The sequence below is a fragment of the Hirundo rustica genome, chromosome 6, assembly GCF_015227805.2.
Source record: "Hirundo rustica isolate bHirRus1 chromosome 6, bHirRus1.pri.v3, whole genome shotgun sequence".
Taxonomy (NCBI): Eukaryota; Metazoa; Chordata; class Aves; order Passeriformes; family Hirundinidae; genus Hirundo; species Hirundo rustica.
In genome coordinates, this window is record NC_053455.1 from 34,678,458 (window position 1) to 34,697,596 (window position 19,139).

The 19,139-nt window shown below is 45.9% G+C and overlaps 1 protein-coding gene across 6 annotated transcripts in view; it reads left to right on the forward strand.

Moving 5' to 3' along the window:
• Positions 1-733, forward strand: part of MEIS2 (Meis homeobox 2) — a 174,796-nt gene extending 174,063 nt beyond the window's left edge. For all 6 annotated transcript variants that reach the window (XM_040066612.2, XM_040066605.2, XM_040066609.2 and 3 more), the window contains one exon: positions 1-733. This exon is cut by the window's left edge and continues 712 nt beyond it. The gene's annotated coding sequence lies outside the window, so the exon portion shown is untranslated.
• Positions 734-19,139: the final 18,406 nt, after the last annotated feature.

Genomic DNA, 19,139 nt, shown 5'->3' on the forward strand with positions numbered 1-19,139 from the left:
TTTGGCCAGTGAGAAAAGAACTACCCTGGAGATGAAGATGAAAAGTCTTGCTGGGTCTCTCATCACTCAGAAGACTGTTCCAAGAAGGCCTTGTCATTCCCTCATTTTATTCCTTCATAAAATGTGTCCTTTAGTTTCAAACAGATCTTTATAGTTTGTGCTTCATTAAGTCTCTCCCCATTCCTCCCAATCTATTTTTTTTTTTTTTTTTTTGGACTCTTCTTCAAAGAGCTTGCAGGTGAAGATTTAAAAGACAGAACAGACAGAGCAGAAGCTTCTTCCAGTAGTTCTGAGCCTTGGCTTTGGACAAAACAAAACTAAAAGTTGGGCAGCTTTCCTCAATGAAAGAAGTTACTAACGGTCTTTGCACCAAACCTAGGACTTTATCATGAACTCAAAGCTTGGGAAAAAAAAAAGCAAGAGAATACTGTAACAAACTTCGTACAGAGTTCGGTCTATTAATTGTTTCATGTTAGATATTCTATGTGTTTACCTCAATTGAAAAAAAAAAGAATGTTTTTGCTAGTATCAGATCTGCTGTGGAATTGGTATTGTATGTCCATGAATTCTTCCTTTCTCAGCACGTGTTCCTCACTAGAAGAAAATGCTGTTACCTTTAAGCTTTGTCAAAATTTACATTAAAATACTTGTATGAGGACTGTGACGTTATGTTTTAAAAAGAAAAAAAAAGGTGTTAAGTCACAAAATGCGGTAATAAATATTTCATTTTTGATTTTTTGCTAGGCTTTTGTGTTTTTAATCATGTTTAGGAGAGTCTGAGGTCGTCTTGAGAGATGTCTCAAATATATTTCTTATCAGCATTGAGAAGAAAAACTGGAAAAATCAGAAACAAGCTTGTCATCACATTAATAGAATAATTGAATGAAAGACTATCTGAGGTTATATATTTCTGCTAATTAATGATATTAGATTTTTGCCAGATTAGGCAAAATTTGAAATATTGTCTCACCAGCTTGCATTTCAGAGGTGTGTCTAATACTAGTACTGCCTGCTAATAACATAGAAGCTGAGCTTGAGTCGTGAGGGCCCAGACACGAGACAACTAATGCCATGTGTGTACATCCATAACAGCAGACCTTAACTCCAGGTATTTAGCTCAGAGGCAAAGAATGGCTTTATCGCAGGAATAAGTTTAGAAGTTTTAGGAGGAGAAAAGAAGCTTCAGCTCCAATGGGAATTTTTCCTATGTGAGAATTGCATAAGCTACCTTTTGAGATAGTTTTAATCCTTTTGTTGTCTTTGGCTGTTTTTAGAAACAAACAAACAAACAAACAACAACCCCATCAGCTAACGACAGAAAATGTTGGTTTGGCATTTTGTATACAAATAGCTGGAGTAGAATCATGGTTAAAGGTTTGTTTTTTCTTAAATAAAAGCTTCTGGCATTTTAGAGAAACTAAAGGAGAGTTTAAACTAGGAAGGGCAAAGAGCAATGTTAGAAAAAGCAGCCTCTCACCTTCCTCAGTGGCACTGTTAAGTCAGCAAGAGCAGGATGGAGCCCAAAGGGCAGAGGGAAGCTCTGTCTTTATTCCTGGGAGGAGGGAAGTGGGAAAGGACTTGCAATTAACTAAACTTTCTAGGAAACAAAAATTTTCCACTTCAACATCTGTAAATTTGTAACCCTTCTCCTCCTTCCTTCTCATCGTTCCGACTGGCCAGGGTGTTTTGAAAAACTTTGAGTGACAACTTTTACCCTTGGAATGTTGAAAGAGGCTCAGCCTCATAGTTAATGTTTAATTTCTGAGCTGGGTAAATGGGCCCTTGCTGCTGGCGACAGAAGGGAGGATGCCAGTAGAATGGGTGTGAGGATTTATTTAGCAATCGGGTCCTGCTTTGTGGGCATCTCTTATAAGGCTTTCATATGAAATTTCGATTATAATTCCCTGCTCATGTTTGATGCTTTTTGTCCTAGTTAAAATCATATCGACCCTTCAGTCACATAAGAAGACCACAGCCTGGGTGCCCATTTCCAAACTCTGTGATTTTTCTGGATGTAGAATTTAAGAAGACAAGATTATTTATGTTAGCACATTCGAGGGGAGGCTTTTATTTGTTCATTTTTTAAACAATACTTTATTTCTTTGCAGATCTTTTCTCTAGAATTTGAGGAGAAATGTGAGAAATCACGTTGGTAGAAGGACAGGGAAGAATGTTGCCATAGTAGATATTTGTTTTTATAATGAACTAAATATGTGCATTGCTGTGCTGTCTTTTATTTTCTTTCTTTTTTTCTCCCCCTTTTGGGCTGTGCTTTCCGTGAGATGTCTTGCTGAAATCCAAGGTACAATATCGTGCAGAGATTTCTCCGCCTGAGATTTTCTGTTTAGCATGGAAGGTTCCGATTTTGGTATTTTTAAGAACTGCTCAGCTGTCAAAAGCAAACAAAACGGGAATAATGTTTTGACAGCGGTATAGTGTTAAAGAAAATACTCGAGTCTGAATAAAAATTGCTTATGCTGTGGGAAACGAAGGGTAACAGAAGAAACACCTTTTGTTTACATACACACATGTTTATAATCCCAAATTTCCATTTCGCCGAGCGGGTTTGTGTTGGGAGTTGTAGTCACCATAAATGAGGGATTTTTCTTCCAGATTTTGCCGCCTTTAAGGCGAAGAGAGGAGGGGAGCGCACCTCCGGCAGCGCTGCCGCCCGAGCCCTGCCCGTGGCGGCGAGCGGGCACCGCAGGGCCGAAGAGGAGGTGCCGGGGGAGCCGGGCGCTCCCCACCTTTCACTCATAGACGCAGAGAGAGCGAGGGAGAGAAAATTGCCCCAGACCAGGTTTGCGAGGGCCGGGGATGGGGGCGGAGCGGGAGGGGCCGGGGCCGGGCCGGGCCGGGCAGGGGAAGAGGTGCGGAGGGGACACGGGCAGGACCCGCTCTCCCTTGTAGGTTTTGCTTATCGCTCCAGCGGCTCTCCCGGCCTCCCGAAGGGAATGGGGTATGACGGCGCCGCCTTTGCGGGGGTCGATGCGGAGCTACTAGCCCCACTATGCGTCTGATGTGTGTGCTAGGGAAAAAAAAAACCATGGAGCCCGGAAAACGCCCGAATCTTTTCCCCAGGCACGACCGCGTCCCCGCGCTGCGTGGAGCGGCAGGAGAGGCTCCGCTGCGCGGAGGGATGGCTGAGCCCCACACGTCTCCCCTACCGCATCCCTGGGTTCAGCCGAGAGGAAACGGGGCCGGCCTTTTAACTCTCCTAACAGCACTTGGGGAAAAAAACAACCCCGCTGGCGCTGCGCGGAGAGAGCCTGCCCCAGGCTGGGCAGCCCAGCCGCTGCGGGCTGAGCGGGACCGGATGGGAAGAGGGGCGGGCGGGAGCAAGGTTTGCAGGCAGATTTTAATATTAATAGTTTTGGTGGCGAGAAAGAGACAGACAGAAGGGAGGTCGCTCCTCTGGGCAGAGTCTCTGCGACAGTGATGATGGATGACCCCGCTCGGCTAAACAACTCCTCCCCTTCATCCCCACACGGTGTCAAAGCTACTTTACTTGCAGCTTTAGGAATAAAAAAATAAATAAACGCCTTCACCCCATTCCTTGCATCGATTTATGAATCATTATGAATCAATTGCTCCTCTCAATATTTTAGAATTTGCTTACAAAAAAAGGAGGGTCTGCGGGTGGAGGAAAAAAAAAAAAAATCTTTGCCTTAGTAAGAAATACAGAATCTTCTTGTATAGGCCTGTGACTAGAAAATCGCTGCTAATAGTGTTTAACCATTTTTCAGGAGCCGCATTGCTGGGACGGGGTGAATATCTTTGGTGTGCGTCTCCAAGAGCGCCATCAAAACCAGGGGTTCCGCAATGCGCGTACAATACGTATGGCACAACCTCATTGCTTAACTATTCCAGGGAAAGAAAGAAAGGGGGAAAAAAGGACTTAAAAAGCCTAGAAGCAAACTCCATAAGACACCCCCTCCCCCCAAATGCTGGATATGGTGCCGTGAGAGGGCGCGGGGCCGGGGCCGGGCTACGCGCCCACGAGGCAGGACAGCGGAGCCCGGCTCGGTGGCTGCGTGCAGTGGGAAGCAGGCTTCAGCAGGGACACAAAGTGTGTGAAGTTGGATTTCTCTCGCTTTCTCTGCATTCTCCCATTTGCAGCAGTGTTTGAGGATCTCAAGGTGTTTCTATGGCTACCTTGTGTATGTGGGAGGGTCATATGTGGGGGTGCCCAAGAGAAAAGGCAGCTCTTGGGTGATCATTTATCAATGTCACCCACATAATGATTCTCTCTGCAGCCTTCTATTGATGAGGATAATTACATTAGCTCAGAGTGACTGATCAATGAAAAACCACCAAACAAAAACTTCTTTACTCTTCTATAATACCAAAAACCGATACAGAAATAAGATAGAAAGGGAGGGTGGGATTTCCCTTTCCTTCCCTTTAGCAATTATTTTTGTAACGAACAAGGGAAAGCAAGGAAGTTTTATCCGATTAGTTTCCTTTTCAGAAGAGGCTACCATTTTGTGAAAATGTTCCCTTAAATCACTTGGCATCACCCCGTGCCTAGTAAAAGCAAATCGTTATTTAAAATATTAACTACTGCTTCTTCCCTAGACCCTAAATCCTCTGCTTTTACAGTTGTGTTTTGTGGTCGGAGGGCAGGGGTTGGAGGGGGAAGGAAGAGCGGGATAATTTGGAGCTGCGAAGAGGGAAAGGGAAGGCAAATAACTTTTCTTGCGCAATTTCAGCTGTCTCTGTTTGTCAGGTTTTCTTTGGTTTTATCACTTCATAAAGTGGTTCTATTAAAAATGGAATGTGGCCTCCCTGAGATGCTGCTCTGTCGGCGAAAGCTTGCAATTAAATTACGGGTTCGTTCTTTCCAGAGTTAAAAAAAATCAATGTTTTCTCAATTAAAGGGAATTTTAATGCTTTTATTGGGAGTTGTTAAGGACGCCGTAAATTTTACTGTAATGCCTCTAAGCTCCGAAGCCCTGCCAGTGGACAGGTTGATATTCATGTTGGTTTTGGCGGAAGAGGTTGTTGCTGGTTTTGTTTTCTCTCTAAAGGGCCTTCTTCAGAAAACTCAATCATTTTGAATAACTGCAAGACAAACTGGTGCAAAGGGGCGGGGGAGCGCAGGCTCTTCCTTCTGCCCTCCCCTCTCCGTTTCGCGCTGCCATCAGCTCCTCTGGCTGTGGCAAGGAGCTCTGCCTTATGCTCTCCCACCGGGCGCAAGGGCGGCTTTTCAGCTGGTTTTGCTGGGAACGGAGAAAGGCTTCGGTTTCGGAGCACGTGTTTCGCCAGGTGGCTTCCCGTGGCGGAGGGGCCGGGGGTGCTGAGCGGAGGATGCTCCCCTGGGGGACAGCGAGCTGCCCGCCCGCCCGCCCGGCTCGCACCCTGCGCGCTGCGCCAGGGCTCCCCTTCAGCAGACCCAGCGCTAGGAAAGGAGCGTGGCCGGTCCTGCTGGAGACCTTACATTTCTGTAAGCATCTGCCTGACAGAGATGCCTACGAGTTAGCCCTGAGACGTAAATGAATGGAAGTCGGAAAAGGGCTGGCATAGACACCTTTTTTTTTTTTTTTTTTTTTTTTTTTTTTTTTTTTTTTTTTTTTTCCCTTGCCGAAATATTGTTTCTTCACAAGCTACTGTCAAGTAAAATCCCCACCAGGAGGCTGATCTTGGACACATTTACACGGGGTTAATTCCCCGAGCCGCAGGAGAGATCGTCCCCGGGCCGTGAGATCAGAAATAGGCCCGTATCGCCTGGTTTTGTCCGAAGCGTGTTTAAAATTCCTTAAATTTCCTCCACGAAGAACCAGTGCAAACTCCTTTAGAACCAGTGCAAACTTCCTTTGATTAAAGCTACTGTCAGATTCTTCGAGACTGGGAGAGAGAAAACGCAGAGTAGGATGTATTTATTATTTATACTATAGTCCACTGTGAACAGTTGGAAGGGGTGGATTAGAGAGCGCGTTTGAAAGAGGAGACAAGAGAAAGGGAGAGATGTAACCCTCTCTGTGGTTTGGACCAAGCTGCTTCATTTTTGCCCCCCACCCGCCGAGCTCCCCGTGCCGCCACCGCAGCTGCGCTCCCCAAAGCGGGGCCGCCAGCTCGTCCTCCCGCTCGCCGCGCTGGCCAGCAGCGTCCCGCACCACTCCGTGAAGCACCCGGCATCTGTAATCCGATCGCTCTGATTTTCACTCAAGTTGGTATTGTTCTGCTTGAGTCTGGTGCGTGGCACTAATCACAGCCGGGCCTTGGGGACAAAAAAAAAAAAAAAAAAAAAACCAAAAAAACCCCCCCCCCCCCCCCCCCAAAAAAACCCAAAAAAACCCCAAACGACCCAAAACAAACCCCCAAAACCAAACCAAACACCCCCCCCCCCCCCAAAAAAAAAAAAAAACCACAACAACAAAAACCAAAAAACAAACAAACAAAAAATCCCGAGGGGGACCACGGCGGATGCTTTCCACTCAGGCTTGTGTCTGTGTTTAGAAATACAGGGCAGGGGAGAAAAACAAAGCCACAGCCGGATTCTCACCAAGAAGGTTTGCTTTAGGACCTCCCGTTAATGGGGGGAAGGGAAGGGGCAGTGCAGTCCATGTATTTGGCTAAGGTGGAAGTGAGGAGCTCGGGAGCTTGTTTTATTTTATTTTAATACTTTTTTTTTTCTTTTTTTTTTTTTTTTTTTTTCTTTTTTCCCCCTGCGGCTGCGGCTCTCCAATTCGGAAACATTTTCAAATCTATGAGCCTTGAATGGACAAATACTCGCTATTAATATGGGACATGGACGAGTGGCAAAAAAGCTGAATGGAAACTGTGCGGTAGCTTTAGGAGAAACTAACGATGTGCTTCAGCTCTTGCCATTACAGGGAAGGAAAGAGGGGGAAGCCCCTTCTGATTAATAACTAGCAGGGTAATGTTGAGGGCTTTTTCTGCCCGATTGCCTTTTTGAATTAGAGCCGATTTCTTCACACTTCAATAGGGCCTGTCTCTTTTAAAATGACTGACAGATTTGTTTCTCCTTTTTTCTCTCCCTGAGACTTAATGATGTAAATTTTCTAATTAGTTAAATCACGTTGCTTAAAGGCCTTAATGTTTACCGGGCAAGAATGATAGCCGCATTCGGATCTCTCGAAATAAGCAGCGAAATAATATTAGAGTTTTTACAGTGGGAGGGAGGGGGAAAGCGCGGAGGGAGAGATGGGCTGGGGAAATATCACGTAAAATGAGAGCTAAAGTTCAGCCCGGAGCTTCTTCCCTCCTCCCCCACGCCCCCGAACCCGCTTTTATTTTTCAATCAGCTAAGATTTAATTAGGAGCCCCCAGGCCGGACGATCTGATATTTTCTCATTAGTTTCCCATCAGTAATCTTGAGTGTTAGATTGGCTTAAAGGTTGTCAACATTTGACCAATTTTATTTAAGGCAAAGAAATCACGCATTATAGCTCCGGGACCCGAGACCTGAAAATAAATCCTGCCCGGATCAGCGGAACTAACATGCGAAAAAAATGTTGACAATTCATCGTCGTGTTTAATAAGTTGCGTAATGCATGGTACGCGCACGCACACGCACGGAGAGCGGCACGGGCACACCCGCGCGGTGCGCCCAGGACCGCGCACACCTGGCTGTGCCCTGGCTGTGCGCGTACGCGCGTGTGCGTGTGTCTCCACCTGTGCGTGTGCGGTGTATACGTGTGTGCGCGCACACGTGTGTGCGCGTCCCATGTCCGTGCGTGCCCCGCGAGCGTGTCCGTGCGGGTCCGTGTGTCCCACGGGCGTGTCCGTGCGGGTCCGTGTGTCCGATCTGTGTCCGTGTGCGTGTCCGTATGTCCGTGTGTCCGGTGTGTGTCCGTGTGCGTGTCTGTGTGTCCGTGTGCGGGAGCGCGGCGCGGCAGCGCGGGCTCCCAGGCGCAACCTCGGAGCGCCCCCTGCTGCCCGCGCCCGGCGCCTCCGCGGAGGCGCGCTCCGCCCGCGCTGCGCGCTTCTCTGCGCGCTTCCCTGCGCGCCGGGGCGAGGAACGCGCGGAGCGGGGGCCGCGCAGGCGGAGAGACGGTGCCCCGTTCCCCGCGCCTTACTTGCGGCCGGGGGGGATCGTAACATCAACTATTTACGAAGCTGCCCTTTTTCCTTTCCGTATGAGCGCAGAGCTGCCGGTAGCGGAGGGGGCGGCCGATAAGGAGGAGGCACGTGCTTTTGTAGCCCCCGCCGTGTACCCTGCGCGCCCCTGCCCGCCCCCGGGCCCGCCGGCAGCGGGGGGTGCTCAGGGGCCGCCACCCGAATTTGGCTGCCCGCGTAGCCGCTCTGCGCGCCGGGCCGCAGGCGCGGGGGGAAAAGGCGGTAAAGCGCTGCTCAGCGGGTGTCACAGGGCCCCCGTGATTTCTAGGAAAGGCCGCGGCTTCCTGTTTATCGAAGGCACAACAGCAGGGTAAAATCGACCGGTCTGTTACGGTTTCACCCCGGACTTTTCCTCTCCCATCGTGCGGGCTGCTTAGCGCTCGCCTCCGCCTCCCTGCGCGCACCCACGCGTGGCGGCCCGCCGTGCCCACACCGAGCCCTCTCCCCGGACGGGCTCTGCCGAGGGGTTCTGCTGCCGCCCGGGAGGAGCGGGGGAAGCCGCCGGGGTGCGGACGGCCGTGGGAGCCGCTCGGGCTCGGGGGCCGGACAAGGCAGAACTCCGCTCGGGAGCCGCCGATACATCCCAAACTGCCCTCGCCTAAGGAAATACCTCAGCCTCTTCGTACCCTGGGGTACCACAGTTATATGTTTACTGTTTAAAAGGCTATTTTGCCACATTCCACCCCTACCCCCCCCCCCCCCCCAAAAAAAAAAAAAAAAAGGGGAAAAAAAAGAGAAAGAAAATCAAATCACACAAACCCAGCGCTCCAACCTGCATCTTGTCCCGTTGGTTCAAGGATGTGCCTAGATAGAGTCCAGCCAAAACAATGCTGTGCAGAAGACATTGCTAGACCAAGACAGTGCTTGCTCAAATTTATTTATTTTTTTTTTTAAATGTGCTTGAAAGGGGATGGGGGAAGGTGGCAGAGAATATTTATCAGAATATCAGAAGACACCTTTCTTGAAACAAAGGCAACGGGAATCATCTGTGTTGCAAATCCATCAGGCAGAGACCAAATAACAGTATTTATAGTCGGGCATTCAAAAATACAATGTGCTTAAATAACAACAAATGCTTACTACAGTTGCTACAGCGCAGCTTAATAAAAAATTAGCCTTACTGACAGTCTTGTCAACATCTTAAGTAAATTATCATAGCGATGGTCTTTGGAGAAGAAAACCTACACTCCTTGCTAAACACCTCCTATCATTAATCTTGAAGCACTTGAAGATTATGATGGAAAGAATGGGATCAGTAACCATTATCATCTCGAATTGCTGTTAAAAACTCCGCTGTTTATTTTTGCAACAAAAGCGAATGTATCTGGGAAATGCAGAAGAGGGAAGAAAGGAAAACACAAGAAAGGCAGAACAATTGAAGCGAATCCTGTTGCAACCTCGATGATAAACACATGGAAAAAGCTGTTACTGCTCTGCGGATTGCTGGAATTTGGGTAGACGTTAGAAAAATAAACAAAGTGATGACTCCGCACCAGTCCTGTAAATGCCCGGCTACACTCAAAAAAAAAAAAAAAAAAAAAAAAAAAAAAAAAAAAAAAAAAAAAGTAACTTCTTAAAATTATATGTGGTTTCCTGAATATTCGGTATTTGCCTTTATCTATATCTGTCGTTTGATAAAGATCAAAAGTATTTAAAATGTACTTGCACCTTTCACTGTTCATAGGTAGAAAACATAATAATTTCGACACTTTCTTGCTCTTATTTTGTATGCATTGCATGTTTTCCAGTAACCGTCAGAATAAAGTCTGTAGTGTAGTTTTATGAGGATCCGACATGCTCGAAACATTTGCTCAGAGCAAAACCTTTCCAGAAGCAATTCTGATTTTTATTGTAGTCTCTCCTGTTAGAATATCATCCCTCTTTGAAATACATTTTTAGAGATGAAAAATAATATTTTTCCTCGTTAAACTAATTCCAGGATTTGTCAGAGAAGGGAGAATCTGCTGATTTAGGGACACTCGACCTGCCTCTCATCAACGGATCTTTACACCTTCAGCGGATCCACCAATCGATGTGAGATGGGCACACGTCGGAATACAATCAAACACAGATTTTTGAAGTTATTCTTTCAAAATGTGCAAGTTTACACGAAGCCTTTAAAGAGGACCATGCACGTCCGCGGGCCCTCCTCCTCCCCTCCCTGGAAGTCAGAGGAAAGGGTGCCATTAAACCGGGTCGTTGCGAGTTAAAATAAACCAAACAATTATTTTCGCCTATCAGAGCTGCGTCTTCGCGTTGTTTCCGCGGTGATTCACGCCAGCAGCGGTGTACCAGAGGCAGAGGCGGACGGGCTGCTCTTCCCCCTTCAGCGGGGGGGACGGGGGGCTTGCTCCCAGAGGCAGCTCGGAGCGGCGAGGGGCGCTGCGCGGCGCGCAGGTAGGCGCGGAGGGAGCCGGAGCGGGAGCGGCGCTGCCCGACTCCCCCGCCGCGGCCCCGCAGTGACCCCGGCCCGGGGCTGCGGAGAGGTGAGAGGTGACGCTGTTAGCCAGCGCAGACCTGGCCCTTTTAAAGCCACAGCTAATCAGTCCTTTACTAAATTAAAATATAGGAACCAGAGGGGAAGCAATTTCGATGTAAAGAATTACTCTGCTCGCTCCCAGAACGAAATAGTATTGAAATGAGGACGGTGCTCTCTGCGACAGACAGATTTGTCACCCAGGAGCAGTTGGGCTAAGATAAACTATAAAATTATACATCCGCCGTATAGATCCCATAGATCTGCACGTGTGGGAGATTACGTATCCCACACGGACACAATAATGAAATAAGGACAGGGAGCTGTTAAAAAACTTCAGCCCCATAAACTATAAAGCGGGGTGATTGTTACGGGGCGGCGGGCGCTGGGTGGTTAATTGCCCACCTAGCTAAAGGCTCAGAGATTCATTAGAATGTGGGAAGAAATTAGAGCGGAAAAAAAGTGATACATTTTCCTGTCAAATCATTTGTCTTCGATTTCAAGTTATTCTTTAACCTCTGCAAGAAATAGGAACTAACTGTGCGAGAGGGGTGTGTGTGCGTGTGTGCACACGCACTACAGACATACAGTACCTACGCCCGTGTTTGTGATGTACAAGTGTGTGTGATCCGAGCACGTGAACTGGCTCACAAACGGTGGAAAATGGTGACAGTTCCATTTTTCCTCTTTAATTAGGAAATATTCCTTGATTGTCTTGGCACCCATTACTTTCTAATAACTCCATAGGACTGGGAGAAGAAAAATAAATGTCTGCTGCGAGTAATCTGCTATAAAGCAATTATTTTACTAGGACAATATGCAATTGCAAGTACAACACCGTAACGGCCATGAATAAGATGCAAAGGCAAAAAAAAAAACCAAAAACAAAAAAAAAGGCTTCTTGGAGTGGTAATAGTATTTGAGAGTACATACAATTCAGTGGGTCGCAGTAAGAAATATCTAGCCTTGGTAACGTAGCTCTGTTACAGCTAGACTGCAAAGAAACTTTCCCTTTTCATGTATTTCAGGCAGCAAAATGCTGGGTTTAGAAGACTGCGAGCCAGTTGCCTGCACGCTACTATAATTAATTTGCGTACGGAGATCAAAGATCTGAGGGCGAAGGAAATAATTGATTCTGCCAGAAAACGCTTCCCGGGCGCAGCCCACGGTCAGCCGCCACCCACGGCAGGTAAGCTGCTGCGTGAAACTATTTTTAACTGAACAAAAGACTAAGCAAACATCTGACGTCAGGGAGATGCAGCGTTCCCGGGGGAGGGGGGGGCTGGCAGCGACGCGTGGTGCCGGGCTGCCCGTCCCATCCCCGCCCGTGGCCCGGCACCCACCGGCAGCAGCGCGGCGGTGCCCGGCGGCCCGACCGCGGCCTCCCCCGCTCGCAGCGCAGCGCGGCGCCCTCGGGGAGGGGGCAGTGGTCCGCCGGCACCGGGCCGAGGCTGCGGGGATGCCCCAGGGGTGACAAAGAGCAGGCGCGGCGCCCATCGGGGAAGGCCAGTGACACCACTCCTGCTGACGCTTGTCTATAGCTCCTGCGTGTGGTTTTCAAAACCAGAGGCTGCTTTTATGCCCGACGAGTTTGCTGTGTTTACCTGCAAGGCACCCAAAGTCTTGGGGCACTCGGCAGGCGGGCGCTGCCCCGGGCACGCCGGGCGCCCTGGCCGTGCGCCCGCAGCCTCCCGCATCGCCGCGGCCCAAACTTCCACTCCGATGTGAGCGTGATTAAACACGAGAAACGCTGTGAAGTTCAGCGGGCAGGAGAAGCGCTGGGCTAGCTCTGCCGTCAGCGCTGCGCAAGGGGGTGGCCGGCCGCCGCTCCCCGCCCGGCTGTTCCCGGCGCGGAGGGGGCTCCCCCCGGGAACCTCTCGATCCCCTGGGCCGGCGAGGAGAGCTCTGACCTCTCTCTAGTTACCGTCAACTGGAGGAGGCCTCGAACGGGCCGGCTTTTGGCCCTGTTTGAAACGCTCATCCTTTGCCTTTCCCTCCCTCGCTCCCCGCGCCTTTCCCGGGGGCCGGACCGAGCGGCCTGCCCGGGGGTGCCCCGCTCTGCTCCGGCCCGTGCCTGCGTTCCCTTCTTCCTTACAAGGGCGCCTGCGGCCGAGCTGGGGGGAGGAGGAGGAGGAAAGGGAGGGGGGCGGTCACGGTGGCGGAGGAGCCTTTCCCGGAGGGGGCGGCGGGCAGTTGCAGAGTCCCCGCACGCACAAAACGCCGCAGCCCCCGGGCGACCTGTCAGCTCCGCCACCCCCCCGGCTCCCCGCCTCGCCTCTCGCCAGAGTCAACACAGAGCTGCGATCCATTTGGGCGATTTAGTTAAAATAAATAAACCCGCGAAGATTCACTAGCGAGCGATGCATCATCGACCCGGAGGTTTATTAAGAGGCTCGTTACAGCCGCGGCTGCAGCCCCTGCTCCGTCGGAGGCGGGGAGGCCGGCTGCTGGTGTCGGGGGAAGGCAGCGGCAGCCCGAGTGGCCCCCGATCCTCCGCAGCAGCCCCGCGGCAGAGAGCCGGGCCCCTCCCGGACAGGCACCCTCTGCTCACCCCCTGTCCCCGCAGAGCCCGCGGGGAGGTGGGAGCGGCCCGCCCGACGGCTGCTGCACAACGCCCGTGCTCATTTCCCTGGATATTTGAGAGAGGGAGAAGAGGGTCGGGAGATATTGTTGTCAGTGGCGATTGTTAACCCAAATAATAATAATAAAGAAAAATCGTTACAGCTGGGTGCTGGCTGAATATGGCAATTACTATTATTGCCAATCACGATTAGAAATAATTATCCTGAAGGCAGGGAGGGTTCAGCTGCCAAGGTGTTTTGAATAATCGCTTCAAAATGAACAGCAAAATATTAGGTTCCCACACAGGGACGATCTCAAACTTTCAGCTGCAGCGGTAAATAAAGGAGATCTTATCACGGGTGGGCTCGTTTACTTGTCAAGCTTCAGCTTCTCACCTCCTACAGGTCCAGGGCTGTTCTGTCCCCCCACCACCCTGCACGGTGGACAGGACACCCTTCCAGAGTGCCCGTCCTGCTCCCCTCCACCAAGTTCCCCGAACACACCCGGTGGCCAAACACTTTCCCGAGGCAGTGGTGCTCGAGTCCCTCCATCTTCAATAAAAATGAAGCAGACTACGAGGGATGACACGGGTCCAGGCTGAAACTCCACTCGCTGTATTTATTTTGTGCAATTCGATGCAGGCCTGCTCATTTCAGCTTTTTGAAACGATGTGTCGCTAGGAAGAGGTCACAGGTGACTGGCAAGTTCAACCTACTTAGCTCAATTATCCAAGTTACATTTCCAAATTTTGTTCAATTTGATCTTCCTGCTTCCCTCCAGATTATCTCAGAGAAAAAAAAAAAATCAAATTAAACCAGACAATTTAAGCCAAATCCCGTATACCATTATTTATATGCAAAACCATTTTTGTGATATATACTCCCCTTAATGACTATGGAATGCCAGAACTTTCCGAGCGAATTTACAAATCTAGCCATCAAATTATTTCAAAGGCAGGCCTATTAGGGACAAAAATAATTACGAACTTTCAGAAGCTTTGTAAAAACATAAGTTTCTGAATGTTGTCTCTTTAAATTTTTCTTAAGTTTGTTTTTAATTTAAGCCTGGAGGCACAGTAAAGAGATATGCAGAGTTTAATAAGGAGTTTGGAAAATAATGTGCTGTAATCCAGTGCCGAGCTACTTCTCCATAAAATATGGATAAGGAATCAATTCATAAGCACAAATATCTACTAGGATGGAGTTTTAACAAACATTTCACATGATCATTCTTATATGCATTATTAAGGAGATAACAAAAGTGCCTCAAATCAAGCCCTATACAGTCACATCTGGAAATGGTCTTTTCTGTCTAATTTTCATTTTTTCTCTCAAAAAAATGTTAGAAGGAAAACTAGCCTGTCTCCTTGTATATTAATTGTTACCATCAGCTTTTAATCAGCAACGTGTATAGTAAGATTTACAGAATCTATTCAGTGTTGCCCCTTTAGAGAACAGTAAAATGAAGATAGTATCTTTATTCATTTATAGGATCTGATGTTAAAACCAAACCCACACACAAGCAGCATATACATTGCTCTATGCATATAGACAGCCACGTAGATACATAGACACAACACATTTATCATGGAAACAAGTCATGACCATGCGTTGGAAAACATAAAAAAAAGTATCTGTGCATTTCACCACATCCGAAGTCAGACAGCATCAGATAAGAAGCAACTTAGGGAAAACTAGTTTATAATCAGACACAGCATTGGATCCATAGCAAGGTTTACTGTATGATGCATAAGCACAATTTTAAAGAAAGCTTTTCAGGATTTTTAGTCAAGTAAAGCATTACTATGAAGGAAAAAAGGATAAACAAACTCCCCTCAGATTGCAAAGGGTTGATATAAGTTTGGTTATCTTTTTTCCTAATGTGCAAGGGTATTTTTTTCTAATGTATAATTAATGGAATTACATTCTGAGGCCAAAGATAAAAGAAGTATCTAAGATCTACTACTACTATTTTTCAAAATAAATATGATATTGTTCATTTGAAAGGAAAGGTAAACAAAGTATTTTCCAAACAGAAGCAGCAAAAACTATTTGGAAGAAAAAACATAAGCAATGGGGGTTTTTTTTTTAATACTCTGGAGTTTTCTGAACAACTCTGATGTACTCACATTCTTATCACAACTATATTCTTTTTACTATTGTAAGTGGATATTCAAGCTAAATTGATGCTTTATGTATATCCTGTCGCAATTTGTAATACTCTACTCCCTGTAAGGAGATAATTTGAAAAAAAAATACAAAAAAAGAAGAAGTGATACCACTGACAACAATTTACTTAAATTCACAAACCTTGAAATTGATGCATCTCCTATCAATCATAGTCAGAAGCCACAGTAAAACACATCCAACATTTGTATATCAAAACTGTGACTAAAAAACCCTTGTTTTGTTCAATTTAAATGTCCTTCAACATGTTGTCATTCTATACACTGATATTACTGGGGGAGTTTTACTATGAGTTGGCTTTCTTCTGTCAAACAGGCAAGACAGTAACCTTGCAAAATTAAAGTGTCTGCCATTATACTGCACAGATGTTTGTTCTCACTCAGTTACTGACAATGAAATACTTATTAAATAATAATAAGGTAGTATTGACTTCTCCTTTCTGTCGATATGAAGATCTGTTGATCTGTGAGGTTAATATTGATGAGGCAGAGTGAGGTAAACATTTCATCAGGAGGGCAAATAAATTCCAATACTGGCATAAAGAATAACCCTCTCCCAACTTTGCACATTAACAGAAGTTAATCCTTTTTTTGCATCGGTATATGAGCACTAATTCTACCTATCAGCATGCGCAAGCTACGGCTGAAGTAAGTCCTTGATGTTACTTTCAGGAAACATATTCCAAAAATATCTGTCTTAGGTATTTAGAACTAAACTCAAACAATGCCAAGCACTTAGGGTCTTCAATCATTTTGCATGTTCTCTTGTGAATGGCACAATTCCTTTCAGTATTACTGTGAGGCTCCACGTGCAACCTCAATAAAGAGATTTCTGTTTGCGTCAGAGAAATGAGAGAAATGTTTTTTCTTTTTCCTTTTTTTTCTTTCTTTTTTTTTTTTTTTTTTTTTTCTTAACAGGATGAGCTCTCTCTGTCAAAATATTATTTTTATTTGTTGTTTCATCAAAACATGACTGGAAGTTCCCTCTCTTTACCCTCTGCCACAGAACACAATATTGTACACATTTTGAACAATACAAAGAGCCATTTAACTTGATGGCTCTGGCAGAAGAAGCTACTTTCTTATTCATTATTATCTTTGGATTTTCCTTAATTCTGTTTAAGGGAAGCTTAGAGCTGCTCTTTATAGAAGAATGTTCCATCAGTCAGGTAGGTCTCATACGTTGACAGCATTATTTCCGCATGTTATTTTTAATATATGGTACTTAAACACGTACAGAGAATCCATGTAACTTGCTTCTGGGTTTTTGGATAGAAATTAAAATGATGTGACCTAATATGTAAGAAAATAAGAGGCCATATGTTTTTCGATACTAATGCCAAGAGAAGCACTTGTGAATTTTCCCCTTTTGGTTATTAATTAGGGCCTCAATCCTGCCCTTCAATTTGCAGAAGTAAAACACAGGGGCAAAGCAACCCTTCCTGTCTCTTTGCCAGAGAAGACAACTCTGCCTTGTCAACAGTGTGACTGTTGACAGGGGAAGAGCTCAGTCACACAGTGCTTACTGTAAGGCAGCAACATAAAATTCAAACCATTAGTTTGTCTGCTCCAACCAGAGACCACAGTCTGGTTTCTGGGGCAGAAGAGCCATTTTCACAGCCTCCCTTTTGCCTGTCTGTAGCAGAACTGCTGTGCCTCAGCAGGGAAAGCTGGGCAAGGACTTGGCACCTTCTCTGCATTATGGTGACATCTCGTTGGTAGGACAGCGTAGGAAAAACCACATCCTTGCGATTTGTGCTACTTCTCTTCTGAAGGTGCGAGGCTGGCCATCTGCTGCTCCTTCCAGGGATCACTTAGGGGTCTAATACCTTTTATTTTGTTGTTTGTAATATGTGATGACTTATGTCTGAGAAAGGTAACAAAAACATTTCTTTTTTGACCTCACATTTTCTTGTTCTTCCCAGCGCATGCTCAGCAGAACTCTATTGCTGGGTTTTTTCACCTCAGGCCATGATGCTGTTTGAAGACTCCTGTCTCTGCAAATCCCTGCATTCACCCAAATCTCTGTTAAGGGCAATGGGATTTTGTGTACTTGTGTTTTGCCACGCTGTCTGCTTTTGTCTGTTCTTTAGATCTTTTTATCCTTGTATATCTTCAGGAACAATTCTCCTACAGTTATCTGAAGTATTTCCCAATATCTGTGTAATGATAGTCAGATGGCAGAGCATCTGGGAACAGTGCTTTGGTTCATGGGTACCTTGTTTTCTACCATGTGGTTGGATGGTCTTAAAAAAAAAAAATCTTTCTAGCGCACATGTCAAGTAATTCTGGTAATAAAATCACCAGAGTAAGAAACTTTTCAAGCTTTAATTCACACTGAGATTTTCTGAAAGCTTTTCTGAAATTTTCAAACCAAACCTTTAGGCAATTTAGAGGCACAGTTTTTACTAACCTCAGAACCTGGGTCAGAGATCCACAAGTACGAGACAAGAATTAGACTAGGGTCTTGTGATGCAGAATATCTTTGTATGTATTTATCAAAACAACCTTGGTTTTGCACGTCTCGTGTATGCAAAAGTATCCAGCAAATAAGTTTAATACTTTTAGTAACAACTGCATTTGAGAAATCTTATCGTATAACACTATTCCAGTGCATGCCTTTGCAAGGGCAAGGTATATTCTCTGTGAAGTTCTCCTTAATATTTCAAGCTCATTCTTCTCTGCAGTTTCAAGCCTGGAGATTCTGTACTTGTGTTTCTCACAAGGCAATAAGGATATTGAAGGAACAACTATTCTGCTAGTGAATTAAGCTGAATAAGAGAAGAAATCCGTAGTGACTGGGGGCTCCCATCTCTAGTCATGTGCTTCACAGCACAGATTGCAAGAGAAGGAATAGGCAGCAAACTGTGTAAAATGAGCACAGGTAATTCCAACGCTGCGAAAACACTCCTGCCTTGAGAGCACTAGCAATGAAAAGGTTACAAGAAAGGGGTAATAAAAATATCAAAAGAAACCAAATAGAGATAGGTTTCTTTGCAAGTAGAGAAGCCACTTTCTAAGATGGTGGCCTTATATACAAGCGCATTTGTCTTCCAGACCCGCTGCTGTTGATTACAATTCTGATGCCACTGGAGGGGTTACAGTTTTGTTGAGTTTCTGGATCTCAATTGCGCTGTCAAGGGGCCATTCTTTCTGGTAATAAGGTAGCAAGTGACCCCTGGGAGAGAAGGAAAACAATTGACTCTTGAAAGCAGAAACATATACTGAAGTCTAGAGTAGATTTCTGGCAGTGGCCCAGGTCTTTTCTCATAGCATTTGTCATTGTAGGAATGAAAAAAAATTGTGGGAGCTCTACAGGCAGCCAAAAAAGGAAAACAGAGCACAACAACAACAAAACAGCTAGATGTAATTTATTTTTTAATTATATTTTAGAGCAGGTTGTTTTTCGTTTGTCACAATGTTGGTTCGCTTGTTAAAGATGTGGATCCCATTAGATAGAAATCTGTTGCTTATTTTAAAGCAAATGATTATCAAATGACGACACTTCAAAACATTTTTTGCTTTAATTTGAAGTGAAGTCATTTGAGTTTGAAACATATGCCTTTGCTAGGTGCAGAATATTTTGTTGTCAAAACCAGACAACTTCATTTTGTGTCCATTGCTTGTAACCACTGCTGATCCTGGATGTCACTGACAGTATTAGTCTTGGCAATAAGTCTTTAGAGAGGCTGCTTTATTTATTTATTTATTTATTTATTTATTTATTTATTTATTTATTATTACCATTGTTAATGTTATTATCGTTATTGTTATTTTTTGTCATTGTTATTATCAAGTCAAATGGTCTCACCATATAATTATACTTAAACAGAA